Source organism: Pongo abelii, chromosome X, assembly GCF_028885655.2.
Source record: "Pongo abelii isolate AG06213 chromosome X, NHGRI_mPonAbe1-v2.0_pri, whole genome shotgun sequence".
NCBI classification, from domain to species: domain Eukaryota; kingdom Metazoa; phylum Chordata; class Mammalia; order Primates; family Hominidae; genus Pongo; species Pongo abelii.
Window position 1 is genome coordinate 53478165 of NC_072008.2, and position 20057 is coordinate 53498221.

The 20057-nt window shown below is 47.0% G+C and overlaps 1 protein-coding gene across 3 annotated transcripts in view; it reads right to left on the reverse strand.

Annotated features, from left to right (window-relative positions):
• Positions 1 to 20057, reverse strand: part of IQSEC2 (IQ motif and Sec7 domain ArfGEF 2) — an 88615-nt gene that overhangs the window by 59524 nt on the left and 9034 nt on the right. The window lies entirely within an intron of this gene.

The window sequence follows — 20057 nt, forward strand, 5'->3', positions numbered from 1 at the left end:
CTTACCAGCCCCAAGACCTGGGCAAGTCACTTCACCTCTCTGAGTCTGAGCCTCAGTTTCCCCGTTTGTGATATGAGGCCGATCCTCACGGGGCTGTTGGGATAATTAAGCCCTTTGGAACCCGGTAGGCAAATGCCAGGTATTATTAACACCATGGAAGGGGCTTTGCCAACTGCCTGGTCCAACCTGCTTATTTTCCAGATGAAGAGAACAAGGCTGAGGGGATAAATGAGTCAGCCGCTGGGCTCCTTTCTACTACACTGGTCTGCCGTTTTCATTGTGAGGCCTCTTTAGAGGCAAAAGAAGGGCGAGAGAAGAGAACGGAGTTGGGGACATCACTGAGGGAACCGGGGAATGAGTGAAATCTGAACCACACCCTTCCCCTCCCACTATGCCTTCCCAAGAAGAGTGTGAGAGTGTATATGCGAGTGCACACACGTGTGTACACGTGTGTGTATGTGCGCGCGCGCGTGTGTGTGTGTGTACGGGAGGGAGCATCAGGACAGTGGGGCTGGTGTCCACTGCGTGCAGGGAAGGGGTGGAGGAGGACCGTGGAAGTTGAAAGTGGGAGCATGTGGGACACGGACTTCTCCCTTGTCATCTTCCTCCTTCTTCAACTCAGGCCTCCCACCCTCACTCATGCTGCGAAGGAGACAGAGATGAACACAGCACAGGCTCTGTCCTCAGCTGAGAGAGCCAAGACGTGGCTTTAGTGAGGGGAGTGTCCATCTATGCTAAGCGCTAAATGACAGAGATACACACAGGGAGAGGAGCAGGTGGGCCTCAGAAGGGAGCATTTGTTGAAAGAATGAAAGGAGGCCCCGCTGGTGAGGTGGGGCAGGCAAGCGTCAGGGTGCTGCAACCACAGCACTCCCGGTTCCACTACTCACAAGCCATGGAATCCTAGGGAGGGTACTATGTTGAGTGTCAGTGCTTTGCCTTGTAAAATGGGGCTTTGGGGGTGGGCTGCGGTGAGAGTCACTCCCTTTATGGGGTGGGGCTGTGAGGCTCAGCCTAGCACAGTGCCTGGCACATGGTACATGCTCAACAGATGCCAGTAGCACCAATCCTTAGCCTTCTCAGCCCCCTGAAGGAACAGAGGACCAGGGCCACAGCGCACCTTATCACATTTATTAAAATGTTCCATCTCCTTCTGCAGCAACAAGATTGCTTCTGAGGCCTGGCCCAATTATTCTCAGGTACCAGGCCTGAGGGGCCTGACTTCAATGACTCCCCAGATGCCTACAGAACTGAGGCCAAGCCTCTCAGCCTCTCTCCCTAACACTAACCCTCTGCTCTAAGCAGGCCGATCTCTTCACCACCCACCTACCCCCAAACCCAGCACACATGTATTCAGTCTGCTGTCTACCAGGCCCTGCCCTGGGAATACAACCTCTCAAGGAGCTCGTGGACTGGCCACTTGCCCCAATCTACCTAAGGGTTTAAGCAACACATCTAATCACCCCCACCATCACTGTGAACAAACTATGAGTACCTACTATGTACCAGGCATAGTGTTAGCCTCTTTTTGTACATGATCTCCTTTGATCCTGCAACGTAGGGGTTATTCATCCAATTTCAAGATGATGAAACTGAGACTCAGAAAGGTCAAAATGACTTGCCCAAGGTCACACAAGCGGAGAAGCTCGGAGTGAACCCCAAAGCTCATGTTCCTACCACCGCGCTCCACTGTACCAGAAGCTCAGTGCCGGGCACGTACGCACTATGAGGGTGAGTTCCCTTATCTTCATTCCTCAATATCAAGCCGGAGAGGCACCAACAGACCTTTCCTCTCCAGTGCTCTTTCATCTGAGAAATTATGAGAAATATACCTCTGCTCCAAAAGTATTTCTATGTGATATGTGACAGTCCTCAAGATGGCAGCAAAGGGGAGCAAAAGAACTCCAAGTCTCGATGCAGCGGGGAATTCACCAATTCTCGCTATGGACTGATTCTTACTAGCTTGAGGGTACACAGCATCATATGACTCTCAATGTGGGGGTGCAGCTCACCCCAGGGTCCATCACCCTTTATGCATTTAGCATATTATTCATTATGTATAGAACAATCATCAGTGCTATCCTACATCTCCTCAGAGGCTCATGTACTGTCCAATGGTCATGAAGCTGGGCCACCATTCTTTTGGGAGGCAGTATAGACTGGTAGAAAGAATGCTAGGTCCTTTTATGGCTCATTCCCTAATTGGCAGTGTGAACTCGGACAAGTCATTTCCCTCTGGACCTTGGTTCTTCACCTGTAAATTGATGGGGCTGTGTTAGTTGAGTTCCAAGCAATCTTTAGGCCTTAAAATATTCTATTTCTTCAGAACCCCAAAGTTTAACTCTTTTATCAATTAGATTATGCTGTCTACAAGGAGAAGCAATAGACCCAAGGACTAGATCCCTCTTCATCAATCCACGTCAGTAAAGGAGACCGATTTCTCCTGCTACTCCCCACAGCCTTTTATTTATTTATTTGTTTGTTTATTTAGAGACAGAATCTTGCTCTGTCGCCCAGGCTGGAGTGCAATGGCACTATCTTGGCTCACTGCAACCTCCGCCTCCCAGGTTCAAGCGATTCTCCTGCCTCAGCCTCCTGAGTAGCTGGGACTACAAGTGCCCACCACTATGCCCGGCTAATTTTTGTGTTTTTAGTAGAGACGGGGTTTCGCCATGTTGGCCAGGCTGGTCTCGAACTCCTGACTTCCAGTGATCCACCCACCTCGGCCTCCCAAAGTGCTGGGATTACAGGCATGAGCCACCGCGCCTGGCCCAGCCTTCTCTTAATGAAAGGCCACTTAGGCCCCAGGATTCTCAAGAGATTTGGATATGCCAACTCCCATCCTCAGCAGTGATGGCCAATAAACAGTAACTTGTTGGAGCTTTGAGGATAGCAACCATATTTTCTGAATCAAAAACAGGCATGTAATCTGACCAGGGACTTTAATGTTGCTTCTTCCAGGTACAAGAGTTTGGCCAGGCGCCGTGGCTCATGCCTGTAATCCCAGCACTTTGGGAGGCCGAGGCGGGCGGATCACAAGGTCAGGAGATCGAGACCATCATGGCTAACTCAGTGAAACCCCATCTCTACTAAAAATACAAAAAATTAGCCGGGGGTGGTGGCGGGTGCCTGTGGTCCCAGCTACTCGGGAGGCTGAGGCAGGAGAATGGCGTGAACCCGGAAGGCGGAGCTTGCAGTGAGCTGAAATCGTGCCACTGCACTCCAGCCTGGGCAACAGAGCGAGACTCCGTCTCAAAAAAAAAAAAAAAGAAGCAATCTGGAAGATGGGAGAATAAATGGCAGAATATCGAAAGTTCCTGAACCGTTTGGGGACTTATGGGGAAGACAGAGCAGAATGACTGAAAAGAATGGAGGCCTTGGAGCTGCTGTGTTGGAGTTTCTGCGCTTGCCTCTTGACTAGATTTCCTGCCATGCTCCAAGCCACCCATAAGCAGTAACTGGGGAACAATATGGTGCCTCTTCCCAGGAACCTGAAATTAGATCAAGAAGTTTGTCCCTGAAAGCAAAACTAATTAAATAAATACAAAATGCATCAGAAATGAGATAATGCGGAGTAACTTGAATGATCACAGACTGGTCCTCAAGCCAGAATCTGAATAACATGCCTAAAAGATCATGTCTCCTACAGAAAGGAGACTGAACATCAACAGAAGTAGATTTTTTTTTTTTTTTTTTTTTTTTTTTGAGACAGAGTCTCGCTCTGTCACCAGGCTGGAGTGCAGTGGCGCAATCTTGGCTCACTGCAACCTCCGCCTCCTGGGTTTAAGCGATTCTCCTGCCTCAGCCTCCTAAGTAGCTGGGATTACAGGCGCCTGCCATCATGCCCGGCTAATTCTGTATTTTTAGTAGAGATGGGGTTTCACCATGTTGGTCAGGCTGGTCTCGAACTCCCAGCCTCAGGCGATCCACCTGCCTCAGCCTCCCAAAGTGCTGGGATTACAGGCGTGAGCCACCACGCCTGGCCCAGAAGTAGATTTTTTGAAGAATGAAACTTGAAGGGCAACTATGAACAGGGCTTCTCCCAGGAGTGTCCTGAGGAAAAAGAGACAGGTACCCTGGACCAGAAATCATGCGGGTCTCTCCAAAAGCTGAGAACCGGCCCCGAAGCAGCCTTGCACTTTCTCTCCTGAATATCACCTTACACCTAACCGCAAATGTCAGCTCCTTTCTCACACTGACTGCTAAAGGAACTTTTCTTTTTTTTTTTTTTTTGTTTGAGACGGAGCCTCACTCTGTCGCCCAGGCTGGAGTGCAATGGCATGATCTTGGCTCACTGCAACCTCTGCCTCCCGGGTTCAAGCGATTCTCTTGCCTCAGCCTCCTGAGTAGTTGGGATTACAGGCATGTGCCACTGTGCCCAGCTAATTTTCATATTTTTTTGTAAAGACAGGGCTTTACCATGTTGGCCAGGCTGGTCTCGAACTCCTGACCTCAAGTGATCTGCCCACTTCAGCCTCCCAAAGTGCTGGGATTACAGGCGTGAGCCACCGCACCCAACCACGTTTATTTTTTAAAAATAGATATGGGGTCTCACTATATTGGCCAGGGTGGCCACAAACTCCTGGGCTCAAGCAATCCTGCCTCAGCCTCCCAAAGTGCTGGGATTACTGGCGTGAGCCACCGTATCCAGCCTAAATGCTGTTTTTACACACGACTGTGCAGTGACCACTTCCATTCACTCCAAGTGTCCTGCAACTGAACAACTGTGCCCTCCTCTCATTCTACCCTCAGTTATATCACAAAGTTTGGGTTAAATCAACATTGGTGGTCTACTTTTTTTTTTTTTTTTTGAGATAGGGTCTCGCTCTGTCACCCAGGATGGAGTGCGGTGGCACAATCTCAGCTCACTGCAACCTCTGCCTCCTGGGGTCAAGCAGTATCTCCCACCTCAGCCTCCTGAGTAGCTGGTATTACAAGCATGCACCATCATGCCTGGCTAATTTTTACATTTTTTGTAGAGATGGGGTTTCATCATGTTGCCTAGGCTGGTGGTCTACATTATTATGACTGCATGGATACTAATAATGGATAAATCATATGACATACTATGATTACATTTCCTTTCCCGTACAACTTTTTATTTTCCCTGCTATTGATTACTGTGTATATTTTTTCTTTTTTGAGACAGGTTCTCATCCTGTTGCCCAGGCTGCAGTAACACGATCACAGCTCACTGCAGCCTCAACTTCCTGGGCTCAAGTGATCCTCCCACCTCAGCCTCCCGAGTAGATGGGACTACAGGCATGCACCATCACACCTGGTGAAGTTTTGTATTTTTTGTAGAGATGGGGTTTCGCCATGTTGCCCAGACTGGTCTCGAACTCCTGGGCTCAAGAGATTCACCCACCTCAGCCTCCCAAAGTGCTGGGATTACAGGCATCAGCCACCGTGCCCAGCCTGATTACTGTCCATTATTTTTTTGTCGGCTTAGTTCTCTTCATATAAATGATCAATTCTCCCCAAACTGTCAGAAGCGCAATTCTCCTCTCAATATGCTTTGACATATCAGGTAATCCATCGGACTCTTTGTTTCCCTTAAAAACACCCACCTTCCTGCTGCAATCTAGGCTGGCTGCTCTCTAGGCCTGCCCAGATGTTGCCCTAAGAACCTCTCTCTCAGGCCAGGCGTGGTGGCTCATGCCTGTAATCCCAACGTTTTGGGAGGCCGAGGTGGGCAGATCAACTGAGGTCAGGGATTTGAGATCAGCCTGGCCAACATGGTGAAACCCTGTCTCTACTAAAAATACAAAAATTAGCCGGACGCAGTGGCGAACGCCTGTAATCCCAGCTACTCGGGAGGCTGAAGCTGAAGAATAGCTTGAACCTGGGAGGCGGAGGTTGCAGTGAGCCGAGATCGCGCCACTGCACTCCAGACCGGGCGACACAGCGAGACTCCGTCTCAAAAAAAAAAAAAAAGAACCTCTCTCTTTTCCATCATCTAGGAATTCCTTTCACCTCTCCTTTGCGTTGAACTTCCTGTTTCCTAGATTCCGTGGCTTTTTTTTTTCCTTTTTTTTTTTTTTTTTTTTAGAGTTTATGCCCATATTTTGCTGGAGCACATTCCCCAGGGCTTCCTGTGAAAGGAGGCATAGGACTTAAAACCTTTAGATCTTATATACCCTCATACTTGATTGATCATTCAACTGAGTATAGACTTGTAGGTTGGAAATTCTTTTCCCTCAGAATATTGAGAACACTGCTCCATCACATCCTAGCTTCCAGTGTTGCTGTTGATAAGTCCAACGTAATTCCTTTTCTTGATTCTTTGTATATGATGTTTTTTCTCTGGAAGCTTTTAGGATCTTCCCTTTAATCCCTGGTATTCTGAAATGTCACAGCAGCATATCTTGGCATGGGTCTTTTTATCATTTATCTTGCTGGGTACTCAGCAGGAGTTTTCACTCCTTCAGTTCTAGGAAATGTTCTTGTATTATGTCTTTGAGAATTTCCTTCCTGCTGTTCCCTCCATTCTCTATTTCTGGAACTCCTATTGTTGGCTGTTGGAGTTCCTCAATTGATCCTCCAATTTTCTCATCTTTTCTCTTCTGTTGTCCCTTTGTCTTGTTATTCTGCTTCCTAGGATATCTCCTCACCTTTTATTTTCTAATCCTTCTGCTGAAATTTTTATTTTAGCTCCCACTATTTTTAATTTCCCAGGTTTCTTCTCCTCCCTTCATTACCTTCCAAGTTCCTTTTTTACATTTGTTTGTTTGTTTGCTTTTTCAATCTGTCTTCCAAGTTGATGGTTTTCCTCAAATAGCCTTGGACTATCTGATTATCTTTGGCTACCAAGAGCTTGGGGTTTTTGAAAACATATGCTGAGGTTTATTTCTTTTGTTTCTTTCTCTCTCTCTTTCTTTCTTTTTTTTTTTTTTTTTTTTTTTTGGTTTAGAGACAAGGTCTTGCTATGTTGCCCAGGCTGGTCTCAGACTCCTGGGCTTAAGTGATCCTCCCACCTCAGCCCCCTCAAAATGCTGGGATTACAGGCATAGGCCACCATGCCTGGCCCAGTGTACTGAGGTTTAGTTTACATTAAAATAAAATATACCTAATCTTAAGGTTCCTTGGCTGGTGATCCTAGATTAGTTCCCATGACACTACCAAGCTGCTTGGAAACTCTGTGTGCAGGTGGGGCTTGCCAGGTGGTGGGCTTCACTATCAAATTACTGGGCTGAAAGCCTGTTCTTTTGTTAGAAGACTTCCAAATGTCGGCTTTTGGAGGTCTTTTTTTCTGGGGCCTTTCAGTTTCCCCAGAGAACAATCCTTTGATCTCATCTGTGTACCTGACTTTGGTGTCCTAGAAGTGGGGGAGTTGAAGGAGGTTGGAGTCCCACTGTTTTAAGTGGAAGGAAGTTGGGGTTCCACTGTTTTAGGTTGCAGATCCCTTTGCCTGCAGGCCTGTTTCACCCCATCCTCCACTGTACTTGGTGACTTCAAGTCAAAGCCTCTTAACTTCAGTTTCTCCAAAGAAGCAACCTCCATCTGCAGGGATGCAGCTGGGAGTGGGGGCTCACTGTCTGGATGGGGTTGGGGAAGGACAAAAAGACAAGATTTTTTTTTTTTAAGACAAGGTCTCTCTCTCTGCTGCCCAGACTAGGGTGCAGTGGTGTGAGCATAGCTCACAGCCTTGACCTCCTGGGCTCATCAAGCGATCCTCCCACCTCAGCCTCCTGAGTAGCTAGAACCACAGGTAGATGCCACCACACCCAGCCAATCTTTTGTTTGTTTGTTTGTTTGAGACAGGGTTTTACTATGTTGCCCAGGCTGGTCTCAAACTCCTGAGCTCAAGCAATCCTCCCACCTCAGCCTCCCAAAGTGGCGGGGGAATTACAGGCATGAACCACTGTGCTCGGACAGAAAAGACTTTCAACATTCCCATTCTCAGGTCCATACTTCATCCTGCCTTCTGAGGATGTACCTTCAGTACCTCTCAATCCTGAGCACTGCTGGGATTCTCTAAGTAGAATAGTTTACTTCTGGTCAGCATCCCAGACCTTATGTGTTTCTACCTTTTTTATTCCTTTTTTCATATTTTAATGAGATTTGGGAAAGCAACAGAGAGAAATAAGTTTATCCAACTCATTGTGTTTAACAGGAAGCTCCCTTTCTTATTCCAGCCAACTCCTATTCATCCTTCATGACTCATTTAGGCACCACCTCCTCCAGGAAGCGTATCTCAACATCCCTAGGCTGGGTTAGGAGCCCTTCCTCTGTTCTCCCACAGTATCCTTTTCTTGACTCCATCACAGCCCTGATCAAACTGTTCTGAAATTGTCTATTTCCATGGCTGACTCTCCCAGCGACTGGGAGCTCCTGGTAGTCAGGCGCTCTGTCTCATTCCTGCTTGGACCCCCAGATCTCAGAGTCTGGTTTCCAGGTGTATGGAGTAAATATGTGGTGATGAAATTAATGAATAAATGAATGACTAAATAAACGAATCGGACCCAGCTAGAGGGACCATCTAGAGAGGGAAATAAGCTGAATACAATTGTCTCTATATAAGGTCAATTCCCTAAAAGCTGTAAGTTCCTTTGATGCTGTGTGTGCAAGGAAGCCTATCGCAGCATGATTTAAACCAGTGAAAAAAATGAGCACAGCTTCTACACCCTACATAAGAGGATGGTTAAGTCCATCGTGGTATATCAGTTGCCACTAAAAATGATGGTTATGAAGAATATGCAATGACATGGGAAATGCTCAAATGGAAAAATCAAGAAAAAAAATTGTATGTGTAAAATCATTTCAACTACATGAAAAAAATGCAGAGAACAAGGGCAATACACCAGATGCTCAGAGTGGCTGCCTCTGGGTGCTGTAATTATGTGTAATGTTTTTCTCCTCTACTTTTCCTAGTTTTTCTAAATTTCCTAATTTAAAAATGCATTGAAAGTATAATTTCTTAAAAGCTACTAAGAAATTAAATTGGTTAAGTAGCCTGAGAGTACTGGGAACAAAATACTGTGAAGCGGGGGGCATAAGAATCAGTGCACATGTCCACCAGGGCTTGCTGGGAAAGCTCTATTCTTCACCGGCCACAGCCTCTGAAGGCCCAGACCCACAGAACACCCCCTGCTCCCTTCCCTGCAAAGCAGGACCTAGCTCAGGAAGCCAAAGGAGGAGGATCTTGGAGGCCAGTCTATCACGAATCACAGTCTCATGGGTTGTACTGATAAACAGAAGGCCCTACACTGGGGCCCACACTTTAGGGGCCACTCTCCATCAGGCAAAAGGTCTGTAATGCCATCAGGACCCATCAGGATCTTTGGCCCTGTCCCTTCTAGGCTGCACTTCAAGCACCAAGGACCTCAGAATTTCCTGCCTAAATTTCTTGGGCTTACTTTCAGGAATTGCATGGTCTTATTACCCAGGTCCATCTGTCAGGACCAAGGAGCGGCCTAAGGGGAAGGGGAGATAGACAGGGCTTGGATGTGTTGGCTGGGGTATCTACATATCTCAAGGCTCCATATGAACTATGGGAGGGAAGAGAAGTGTGGAGGGCCAAGGGCTTCAACTGGTAACTTGCTTGGGCCCTAGAAATGTAGAGGCAGGCAAGTCTATAGAGCCTTAGGCCTCAGGGTTTGTAGAAGGCCCTAGCCTTCACAGATCTGGGTTCAAATCCATTCATTTGCTGTGCAACCCATGGATGAATCCACTCTCCTCTCTGAACTTAGTTTCCCCAACTATAAAATAGGCATAATAATTCTGACTTCAGAGAATTGTGTTGAGGTTTGTAGAATGACAGTAGTTATGAGTCCAAGCTTTAGGTCAGACAGGCCTGGATTTGGGTCTCAGCTCTGCCTCTTCCAGCTATGCGATTTACGACCCTAAGTTTCAGTTTCTTCATCAATGTAATGGAGATAATAATAGCACTAATATGATAGGGTTGTTGGGAGGATTATGGTTATAAAGAATATGTGATAACATTGGAAAATGCTTAAATGAGAAAATGCTGCTTAATAATGGTTGTGCAAACACTGGCTGTGGTGGAGCTGACTGGGCCTTCTGCACTCCCCAGGCTCGTGCAGCTTTATTTTTCCCCATAGCACTTACCACTACTTGACATATTATGTGTCTTCTTGTTTATTTGTTTCTTTTCCACACCCATCCCAGGCATCCATACCCTAGAATCTCAGCTCCATAGGGCAGAGGTTTTGTCTATTTTGCTCACTGTTTCCAAGTGCCTTGAACAGTGTGAGGTACTTAGATGTTCTTCAAATTTGAATAGTTAGCCAGGCGTGGTGGCAACAGAGAGAAATAAGTTTCTAGGCCTCCCTCAGCTACCAGAGAGGCTGAGGCAGGAGGATCACTTGAGCCCAGGAATTTGAGGTTTAGCGAGCTATGATCATGCCACTGCACTGTAGCCTGGGCAACAGAGCACAACCCTATGTCAAAAAAAAAAAAAAAAAAGTTAACTGGTTATCTGCCATGTAGACAAGGGTAAAAAGGCATTTGGGGCCAGGCACGGTGGCTCATGCCTATAATCCCAGTGCTTTAGGAAGCCAAGGTGGGAGGACTGCTTGAGCCCAGGAGTTTGAGACCAGCCTGGGGATCACAGGGAGACCCCGTCTCTACAATGAAATAAAAATTAGCCAGGCATATTAGTGTGTGCCTATAGTCTCAGCTACTCGGGAGGTTAAAGTGAGAGGATTGCTTGAGCCCAGGTCGAGACCAGCCTGGGCAACATAGCAAAACTCTTTCTCTACAAAAATACAAAAATTAGGTGGGCATGATGGTGTGTGCCTATAGTCCCAGCTACTCAGGAGGCTGAGGCGGGAAGACTGCCTCAGCCCAAGAGTTTGAGACAAGCCTGGACAACATAGGGAGACCCTGTCCCTACAAACAACCAAAAAATTAGCCAAGTGTGGTGGCCCATGCCTGTGGTCCCAGCTACTTGGGAGGCTGGAGTGGGAGGATCACTTGAGCCCAGGAGGTAGAGGCTGCAGTGAGCCGTGATCACACCATTGCACTCCAGCCTGGGCGACACAGTGAGACTCTGTCCAAAAAAAAAAAACAAACCAGAAGGGCATTTAGCCATAGGAACAGCCAGAATAAAGGCATGGAAGCATAAAGAAGCCTGACATGCTTAGGAAACTACATAGTTCAGTACAACTTGAGTGTAGGGTTAGGAAGGAAACAGAGTGACTTGAGGAATGAGTGGAGCTGTAGCCTTACCCAAAGGAGCATGCAAGCACTTGCTTAAACCACAAGTGGCGTGAAGAACTACTTGTGACAGCGAGGAAGGAAAAAAGCACTAGGGGGAGGTAAAGATGATTCCCAAGTTCAAGTGAACCTAAATCATGACAATGTAAAAAGTGAAAGTAGGCCGGGCGCGGTGGTTCACGCCTGTAATCCCAGCTCTTCGAGAGGCCAAGGCGGGTGAATTGCCTGAGGTCAGGGGTTGGAGACCAGCCTGGCCAACATGGTGAAACCCCATCTCTACTACAAATACAAAAATTAGCCAGGCATGATGGTGGGTGCCTATAATCCCAGCTACTCAGGAGGCTGAGGCAGGAGAATCGCTTGAACCTGGGGGGCAGAGGTTGCAGTGAGCCCAGATCGTGCCACTTGACTCCGGCCTGGGTGAAAGAGCGAAACTCCGTCTAAAAAAAAAAAAAAAAAAAGTGAAAGTGAAAACCTTTTGAAAGATGATTCAGGCAGCCAGGCGCAGTGGCTCACGCCTGTAATCCCAGCACTTCGGGAGGCCGAGGCAGGTGGATCACAAGTTTAGGAGTTCAAGACCAGCCTGGCCAAGATGGTGAAACCCCGTCTCTACTAAAAATACAAAAAAATTAGCTGGGCGTGGTGGTGGGCGTGGCGCCTGTAATCCCAGCTACTTGGGAGGCTAAGGCAGAGAATTGCTTGAATCCGGGAGGCGGAGGTTGCAGTGAGCCGAGATTGCACCACTGCACTCCAGCCTGGGCAACAGAGTGAGACTCTGTCTCAAAAAAAAAAAAAAAAAAAGAAAGATGATTCAGGTAGAGAGGAAGACTCTTTTCTAAGGAAGCCAAGAATCAGACCTAGAAATGACAAAAAGGATAGCGAACAGGTGGATGAGGTAATGGTGTTATGCAAGAAAGTCTCATGAAGATTATTTAAAAAGAAGAAATAGAACCACAGGACAAATCAGAAAGCTTGTTGGATACTGGAATCACTTTTAGTAATGCAGCCAAGCAATCTTGAAGACAAAGATGGCGGTAAATGACAAAATGAAGGCCATGGTGGTTTCAGTTGCTGGCTATCCTTTTGCTGGTGATTATTGTTCCTATAGTCCTTGTTTAACACAACTCCCTGTACAGGTTCTGGGATGATAAAAATGATGTTGATGATGATGACAATGATGAGGAAGATTGCTATATACCTCAAATGAAATATTTGTCTATCACTTTTAAAATATCCTTTTCAGGAAATAAAGAGAAAAGTATCACTTCACATTTACATTTTGAAGAGAAGAAAGGCAGAGATTACAACCAAGAGAGACTTGAATACCAGGCAGCACAGCGTGAACCTCATTCTGTAGTTGCCAGGGAGCCCCTGGGAGGCTTGATCCAAGGAGTGATGAGGTCAAAAGCTGCCTCCTTAGAGAATACCTTCCCTAACCTCATGCTCCTTTCAATCATAAGCAAATACTATATGTTATATAATCATAATAAAGTAATAAGCAGACTTTATTTGGGCCTTAGCATATTCTGCCTTATAATAATCCAAGTAACCATAAAGTTACTATTTTTTTCTTATTTTTTATTTTTTGAGACAGAGTCTCACTCTGTCACACAGGCTAGAGTACAGTGGTGCAATCTCGGCTCACTGCAACTTCTGTCTCCCAGGTTCAAGTGATTCTCATGCCCCAGCCTCCCGAGTAGCTGGGATTACAGGTGTGCACCACCACGTCCAGCTAATTTTTGTATTTTTAGTAGAGATGGAGTATCACCATATTGGCCAGGCTGGTCTCGAACTCCTGGCCTCAAGTGATCCACCTGCCTCAGCCTCCCAAAGTGCTAGGATTACAAGTGTGACCCACCACACCTGGCCTTATTTATTTTTTTAGACAGGGTCTCATTCTGTCACCCAGGCTGGAGTGCCGTGGCATGATCATAGCTCACTACATCCTTGAACTTCTGGGCTCAAGCAATCTTCTGCTCTCAGTCTCCCGAGTAGCTAAGACTACAGGCATACACCACCACGCCCAGCTAATTTTTTCATTTTTTGTAGAGATGGGGTCTTGCTGTGTTGCCCAGGCTGGTCTCAAACTCCTGGCTTCAAGCAATCCTGCCTCGGCCTCCCAAAGTGCTGGGAGTACAGACATGAGCCACCATGCCCAGCCATAAAGTTACTATTTAGTTGCACCTACAATGGTCCACAGTTGTACCTACTACTTTGCACAGTCTTCATAACTGTTGTGCAAAGTAGTTCTTCTCATTGTATGGATGCAGTCACTGAGGTACGGAGGAGCAATGTGACTTACCCAGACTCACACAGCAAATAAGTAGTAGAGCCGAGATTCAAGTCTAGGTTTGTCTGATTCCAAAACCAATGCTTTTAACTGCTACAGCTGCTGCTTCCTTCTGTCATCCCAGAGCCAAGTGGCACTTCATCTCCCATTCCAGCCTGCAAGCTTGGCCCCTCTCCCTCATCTGTCTCCTGTCTCCCCACCACACAGTGCAGCCCAAGGCCCCCCACCCCATGAACACTCAAGGAGCGCTTCTAGAAGAGACAATCACTCAAGGAAGGAAAGGGGGAACACCAAAAAAGGAAGGTGCGGTTAGGCACAGGTATTGTAGCACAGATCAGCTTGGTACTACAATGACAGAGAGAGAGAAGAAGCAAAGGAAAACAGAACTAGCTCTCTAGCCCTGCCTTCTTTCCTCCCTCTGCTGTAGGCAGAGAGATAGAGGTTCAGCCATGATGGGAAAGAGTGGGCGGAAGCGGCAACAGCTAGCACAGCCTGCTGTTGCAGAAGCCTCAGCTCAGCCTCCAAGCCCCCTCCTGAGTGCTTGGGTCCCATCTCTGGCCCACTTGCTCCCACCGCCTGGACAAAGAGGCTGGGCTGCCCTCCAAGCACCCAGCCAATCCCGGCAAAGCCCAGCTTACAGCAGACGGAGAGCCTCTCAAGCCACAGAGAGGGCACCCAGAGAGGTGGAGGGCCTGGCCCAGGGGTCCAGAGGGAGGCAGGGGCAGGGCTGGGATCAGAACCCGGGTGTCCGGTTCCTCGGCTGAGGGCTCGCTTAACTCCATGGTCTAGGCAGCAGAGGTTGAGGAAAGGGGTGCTCTGGAGGCCACTGGAGGAATGCTTATGATAAGGGCTGGGGCCAGAAGCAACACAGGCCCAAATGCGGTCATCCAGGCTTGGCGATGTGGGGGGCCTACTAATAGTTTCCAGTTTCAGTCTGGGTTGAAAAAGCAAAACAACCATTTTTTAAAGTAGCTTTCGCCTTAGTTTCCACCTCAAGGGCATAAATGTTTATCTCCTCTCTCTCCCAGGACCCCACCATAATGAAAGTGAAGGAATAAAATAAAGTATGAACTCATAACAGGGAGGAGGATGGGAGAGGGTGAGATCAGTGGGTGAGAGATTTCAACAAATTTCTGGAAGCAAAAAACAAACAGCAGGGTGTTCACAGTTGAGGGAGATCCAGGAACACCACTTAGGGGCTTGCAGCTGAGGAGGGAGACAGTCAGGCCAGCAGAGGCCCAGGGAGACTCCAGACTTGGAGATGGTAGCTGCAAGAGACGGTAGCAGGAACCAAGGCACTGGACACAGGGATAAATGGAAGGTAAGTATATGACATCCTTCCTTCCCTGCCACCCCAACCCCCAGACCTAGAACACAGGCCGCCTGGCATTCACCCGTAGGCAAAGTATCAGAGGGCTGCTTGCTAAAGGAATTAAACTATCTAGGATGAGTCAAGACACCTAGTGGCATGTTGGTGCCCCCAAAATAAAGTGCTATTCATTCTGGCCTTTGGGGATTATAACAACCAACTCCCTGTCAGCTCGCCAAAATGAAGCCAGTGAGTGGACAAGGAAGCCTGGATACACAGGCAGCTCACCGCTCAGTCAGACTTTCTTTTTTTTTCTTTTTCTTTCTTTCTTTTTTTTTTTTTTTTTTTTTTTTTGTAGAGACAGGGTTTCATCATGTCATCATATTGCCCAGGCTGGTCTCGAACTTCTGGGCTCAAGCGATCCTCCCGCCTCAGCCTCCCAAAGTGCTGGGATTACAGGCATGAGCCACCACGCCTGGCTCAGTCAGACTTTCTATTAACTTATTCACATACCATAAAATAGAAAGTATGAGAGAAAAGGTAAGCAGCCTACAGGAAGTTTAACACCCAACTAACAGACGTTCCCAAACAAGAAAACAGAGCAAATTAAGGGAAGGGAATGATCAAAGGAATAACATAAGGAGAGGGCCAAGTATGGTGGCTCACGCCTGTAATCCCAGCACTTTGGGAGGCCAAGGTGGGAAGGTCACTTGAGGTCAGGGGTTCAAGACTAACCTGGCCAACATGGTGAAACCCCGTCTCTACTAAAAATACAAATTAGCCAGGCGTGTTGGTGCACACCTGTAATCCCAGCTACTCGGGAGGCTGAGGCAGGAGAATCACTTGAATCCAGCAGGTGGAGGTTGAGCCACTGCACTCCAGCCTGTGCAACAGAGTGAGGCCCTGTCTAAAAAAAAAAAAAAAAAAAAAAAGGCCGGGCACGGCGGCTCATGCCTATAATCCCAGCACTTTGGGAGGCTGAGGTGGGTGGATCACCTGAGGTCAGGAGTTCGAAACTCCATCTCTACTAAAAATACAAACATTAGCCGGGCATAGTGGTGGGCACCTGTAGTCCCAGCTACTAGAGAGGCTGAGATGGGAGAATCGCTTGAACCTGGGAGGCAGAGGTTGCAGTGAGCCAAGATCACGCCACCGCACTCCAGCCTAGGCGACAGAGCGAGACTCCATCTCAAAAAAAAAAAAAGAGACTTAGTCCTTCAAACTGAAAGGGCTGCTTGAGTACTACTCAGGGTGAATAAAAAACAGATCTTGTTCTGAATGCTGGTTACCTAGGTGTTTGGTTTGTAAAAAGTGACTATATCACTTGTGATATGGTCATATCACTTCTGATATGAGCGCTTTTCTATATTCATATTATATTTTGGTATGAAGTTTTAAAACAATCCTGGGAGTACAAAAGTTGTGTAACTGTGAGTAATGAGGTATAATTACAGTACACTATTTGGCCCTGCGATGACTAATAGTGACATAGTCATAATCACATAAACAGTGTACTGCCAGGTAATTTTTATAATCAGTCTCTCCAGATAAAGCATTGAAAACATAATTATTTTTACAGAATAGAATGCAAATGTAATCTACGTTGCTAAATACACAAGTACAGAACATAGAGACTGGGAGGTGGAAGAGGGGAAGGAGAGATGGAGGGAAGGATGGCACTAATAACTATGTCTTACAAAGTATGTGGTCAAGAGATGCTGTGGAAAACTGATGAAATAAGAAGTCACAGTTTAAAATAGTACTTAATAAAGTTACAAAGGTAACTAATAGAGGAGCCCACACAGTAATAAAACTCTCAAAATCTGGGAGGGGCCGGGCACAGTGGCTCACCCCTGCAATCCCAGCACTCTGGAAGACCGAAGGATGAGGATCACTTCAGCCTAGGAGTTCAAGACCTAACTGGGCAACATAGCGAGACCCCGTCTCTAAAAACAAAAAAAATTTAAAACTTTGCCAGGTGTAGTGGCATGCACCTGTGGTCCTAACTACTCGGGAGACTGAGGCAGGAAGATTGCCTGAGTTCAGGAGTTTGAGGTCATAGTGAGCTGTGATCACACCATTGTACTCCAGCCTGGGCCACTGAGTAAGACCCTGTCTCAAAAAAAAAAAAAAAAAAAAAAAAAAAGTGGGAGGGAGTGTTGAGAAAGAGTCAGTTGTTGTAAATAAACTAAATTATTTTGTCATAGTAGGAAAAAGTCAAGATAATGTTTAAAGTTGATAAATAGGAAATACCCATTCAAGCACGTTATTTAGAGATATGAAGTTACCGCCAGAAGAACTAAATGGGAAAAGTGGTTGCATCTGGGGCTGAGAAGCAGGGGATAGGAAGACATCAGTTTTTTACTACATGAGTCCTTATGTACTATTTTGCCTTTTAAAAATTGTGCATGCGCATTGCTTTGATTTAGTTTGTCAAAACAAGCCCTTCTCTTTCTTTAGAACTCTGGCTTCCACACTGTAAATATGAAATGGGCAGGCTGATGATTCTGGGTGACATGAGGTCCTGTTCTCCAATCTATGCTTCTTTTGAGAACAGGAGGTAAGAGAGGCGGGTGAAGGGTTGGCCCCTCCTAACTAACCCCTTGGCTCCTCACAGCCATCCACGCAGATACTGTCTTGGCTGCCCCAGCCTGCTCCACCTCTGGTCCTCTTCAAATCCCACCATCACCAGTCCAGCCTCTTCAGCCTTACATTCATTCAACTATTTACACCCATTAGTTATTTATACCTGCTTGAGTCACAAAGGATTTGAGGGTGCTTACTCCAAGAACACAGAATAGAAATTGAACTCGAAAATAAGTCCGAATCAACAAAGATGCTAGAGCTATGATTCAAATTAACTGGTGGCTGAGGCAAAAAGGAAGATACAATGAGCTATGACAGCCTCACATTAGGAAGGAAGAAATATACCAGTTTTCAGGGGAAGCAAAGCTTTGATTCATTAAGTCATTGTCCATGGGAGATTTCATGAAAGAGAAGAAAAATGACTATTTACGGAGCACCTACAGTATCAGGGAATGCCATCGAAATTATCTTGGCTAACCTTGAGAAATATGCCAGGCATGGTGGCTCATGCTTATAATCCCTGCACTTTGGGAGGCCGAAGTGGGAGGACTGCTTGAGCCTAAGAGTTCAAGACCAGCCCAGGCAACATAGGGAGACTCTGTCTCTACAAAAAAAATTAGCCAGTCATGGTAGTGCATGTCTGTGGTCCAAGCTACTTGGGAGGCTGAGGTAGGAGGATCACTTGAACCCAGGATGTCGAGGCTGCAGTGAGCTGTGATCGCACCACTGTTCTCCAGCCTGGCTGATAGAAAGAGACCCTGTCTCAAAACAAGCAAGCAAGCAAACAAAGAAACAAACAAAAAACTTGAGAAATAGGCATTGTTATCCCATTTTACAGAAAAACTAAAATTCAGAAAAGGTAAAGTGACCTACTGAGGCCATCCCACGGGTTGGGGTGGAACATAGATTCAAATCCAGGTCTGTCTGTCTCCAAAGCTCGTTCTTTATGTATCATATCATCGGGCCTCAAAATAAAGACACCCGGGGTAGAGCTGCCTGGCCCAAGGTAATGGGGATATACTAAAGACAGACACAGGTCCACCCTCTTCCACGAAAACAGAAAAACAGGGATGACAGACCTGGCTGTCAGGCCAGAAACTGCCTCTGAGCTGCCTCAGTTATAGTAAATGAAGCCACGTAAGACAAAAAACAGCAGAAAGAAGGCTGGGCCTGAGCTAGGGGGAGAAAGAGAACAGCACATTTAAGAAAAGATGCACTGGGCGCGGTGGCTCACACCTGTAATCTCAACATTTTGGGAGGCCGAGGTGGGCGGATCACCTGAGGTCGGGAGTTCAAGACTAGCCTGACCAACATGGAGAAACCCTGTCTCTACAAAAAATACAAAATTAGCTGGGTGTGGTGGTGCATGCCTGTAATCCCAGCTACTCGGGAGGCTGAGGCAGGAGAATCCCTTGAACCCAGGAGGCAGAGGTTGCAGTGAGCTGAGATCGCGCCATTGCACTCCAGCCTGGGTGACAGAACGAGAGACTCCATCTAAAAAAAAAAAAAAGAAAAAAAGAAGAGAAAAGATGCTCTGAATGCTGGCATTCATACTAGGGTGACTCTTCTAATCAGCGTTCTCTTTTTCTGCTCACACCCTGACTGGCCTTATACAAGTCCTTTCTCTCTCTGGGCCTCAGTCTTTTCATCTGTAAAATGAATAGCTTCAGTTGGATGATTTGTCAGAGTCCTTCCAACTTGTGGTTTCTTGATTTCTATGCTGGTATTATTAAAACCCTACTGGTCATGAACGCTGCCACTCCTCTGAGCTTCCAAAGCAGGCTGCGCTCCCCTCCATCATCATCTTTCTCCCTACATAGGTTATCTCTACTCCCACTGCCCAAGCACAGGCCTGATCATCTCTTATCTAGACTGCTGCACCAGCCTCCTCCCTGGATACCCTCCAGTCTATCTTCCAAACTGCCCTCTAGGGGGATCTCTCCAAAACGTGGCTCTTGACATGTTCTCCCACACCACACAATAGGCACCTCTCCCCCAGTTTAAAATGCTACTTGGCCAGGCACGGTGGCTCATGCCTGTAATCCTAGTACTTTGGGAGGCCGGGGCAGGTGGCTCACCTGAGGTCAGGAGTTTGAGACCAGCCTGGCCAATATGGCAAAACCCTGTCTCTACTAAAAATACAAAAATTAGCCAGGCGTGGTGGCACATGCCTGTAATCCCAGCTACTCGGGAGGCTGAGGCAGGAGAATTGCTTGAACCCGGGGCGGGGAAGAGGCTGCAGTGAGCTGAGATCGCGCCACTTCACTCCAGCCTGGGCGAAAGAGCAAAACTCCATCTCAAAAAAATAAAAACAAAAACAAACCAAAACCAAAAACAAAAACAAAACAGCAGAAAGCTCCTGACGCTGCTAGTGAAGTGTCCTCAAGATGTGAGCCAGCCAGCCCTCCAGACTCCCCTGCGAGCCTCCCTGTTTGTGCTCTAGTTTGTATTGAACTCATAAAACAAACAAACAAACAAACAAACAAAAAACCTCCCCATACACATATCCTGCTGGGCCCATACCTCTGTGTGTTTGCTCATGCTGGCCCCTCTGCCTTAACCTCCCTTTTGCCCCCAATTCCCACCAACCCACAAGCTGTCCTTCTTCACCTAGCTAACTCCAACTCATCCTCCAAGCCTCAGCTCAGGTATCAGCTCCTCCAGTAAGCCTTCCCTGACAGTCCAGGGTGA